Source organism: Agrilus planipennis, unplaced genomic scaffold, assembly GCF_000699045.2.
Source record: "Agrilus planipennis isolate EAB-ADULT unplaced genomic scaffold, Apla_2.0 scaffold1176, whole genome shotgun sequence".
In the NCBI taxonomy this organism is placed as follows: domain Eukaryota; kingdom Metazoa; phylum Arthropoda; class Insecta; order Coleoptera; family Buprestidae; genus Agrilus; species Agrilus planipennis.
This window is the reverse complement of record NW_020439826.1, coordinates 1-2,051: the sequence shown is the minus strand read 5'-3', so window position 1 is coordinate 2,051 and position 2,051 is coordinate 1. Positions and strand designations below refer to the sequence as shown.

General features: G+C 33.9%; 1 long non-coding RNA gene across 2 annotated transcripts in view; it reads right to left on the bottom strand.

Annotated features, from left to right (window-relative positions):
• Positions 1-2,040, bottom strand: part of LOC112905992 — a 3,665-nt gene extending 1,625 nt beyond the window's left edge. Inside the window, exons 1-2 of one of the 2 annotated variants that reach the window (XR_003232120.1) lie at positions 688-2,040; positions 36-244 (exon numbers count right to left, since the gene is read on the bottom strand). This is a non-coding gene — a long non-coding RNA (uncharacterized LOC112905992). The remainder of the gene's footprint in view (positions 1-35; positions 245-687) is intronic. The other variant, XR_003232121.1, reaches the window with a different exon arrangement.
• Positions 2,041-2,051: the final 11 nt, after the last annotated feature.

Sequence of the window (2,051 nt, the reverse complement as noted above, 5' to 3'; positions counted from 1 at the left end):
ATAAAATCTTTTTCTTTATTTGAAATGAAAATTACCTTTCTCGTAATAACTGTTAGCTTAGGTACAGTTGCTTCAGCGTATGCATAGAGAAGTTTTGCCCCGTGTCTAATTATGCCATTGTATTCTTGATTGGTACCTGGAAGGAACCCTGGAACATCTACGAATGTGATAAGTGGAATATTGAAAGCATCACAGAATCTCACAAATCGCGCTGCTTTAGTGGAGGCGTTGATATCCAAACAACCTGAATACATAAAGTGATGTATAATATATTGACATGTGATGTAGTCTATGTTTTTATAGAACACGTAATAATTTTTCGATTTAACTCCTTAAGGCAATCATACTGAATAAACGTAATAGTTTTGCAAAATTACGTCTCTCGTCTTTTCGGGAGAACTGATATTCAAAGAAATAGGAGCCAATAATTCATCTAGCCAAAACTGCATCTCTTAAGGGTGTGAAAGGACCTTGAGGATTTTATCTGCAATTCTTGTTGATGACGTGCCGGTTTAAATGAAAACGTGCTTTATTGGAAAACTAAATATTGTCAGGATCTACTATGGTTTTCTATACCGTTTAGATCCAACACAGTGGTAAATTCAAATCCAATTTCAAAATACGTCACAAAATGGTTATTGACATTCAAAATTCATTAAATCTCGTAGGATTGTACGGTTTCCTTACTTTAATCAGCAGGTCATTGGATAGTTTTCCGTTGTCTTTTCGAAGTTTCTAATCAGACGGGTTTGCCTGAAACGTTTGAGGAGAAACATGGTGTCCTAATGGATCAAAAATTAATTGGCCTATTAAATTATCGAGCTAAATATCTAGTTAAGAGAAGTACCAATTCAAAAATAACCTTTGTAATAGTGATTTGACTTTCACTATGAGTTCCTTTGAAGATCGATAGATCATAGAAACCCCTATTTTTGAACCAGAATTAGAAAAGAGCATAAAATTTTACATTCGGATGGGTGTTTGAGTTACTTTACTTGGTACGTTCAGAGATTATTTCAATGACAAAACTCTAAAGGATATTAAATAATTAGCCAAAAACTTTCAATGGAGACCTGAATTTAATGGCAGGACGACCCAAAGTATCAGTGTTGTTCTCCATAAAAATTTATTCTTTCCTGATTATCCAATGTTATTTAATATTTTATCGTTAAAATAGCCTCTAAATAAACAATTATACACGCCTTTTAAATTCGGGACCAACAATTAATATTCAGGAGGTTCTATTTAAAAAAGTCGATTTAAATTTCAACTAATCTTGAAGGTTACGGTCAAAGTCAAATTGTTGCTTACTATCCAATTTCCACCTCCGAACTCAACAACTTTTGTAGAAGTTGTTTTTGGATTAGTGACTTCCCAGACGAGATATTCAGATGCGTAATTTAAAATGGGATGGACGGAAGCGACCTGTGCATTGTTCAATAGAAATGACTTCAAGTACCTAATCACCAAAGTGCAAGCGGCAGATCGGAGCCTCATTCGGGTTTAAGCTCCGCTCTCATATGCTTCTTGGCATCTGTTGTATCTAATATGCATGATTGCTGCTGGAACGTATGTTCAGCCCATGATAAGTCTTCCACGAAAGAAATGCAATAAACGGTTGATGAAAAAACTGATTTGCTTTCATGGAGTCAATGTGGAGAAAATTAAATGGTAATTCTAAGTTACGTACTAAAAAGCTAAACAAATTTTATGGCTAAATCTAGGAAACAAGTATGGCCAGAAAATAAGACAATGTAGATCGAGAAGAAACAGAACCGGCGATATTAATTGATTATCTAAAATGGATCTACATTGAATTGGGCAAGATAAAGGAATGAGGTGAAGCAAGCATACGAATCAGAATACATGATAAAGTTCAATTTCTTAATGGTACCTACATAAATTTGAGTTTCTTTCAATAGAATAAAAAAAAAAGATAAAACCTGTTACCTGTAGAATAATAAAGCTAACAAATTTCCTGGTGAAGTCAGCTCTTTAATTAAAATCCCAAAATTACTTACGAATAAGTGGGCATAGTAAGAAAATGAGTG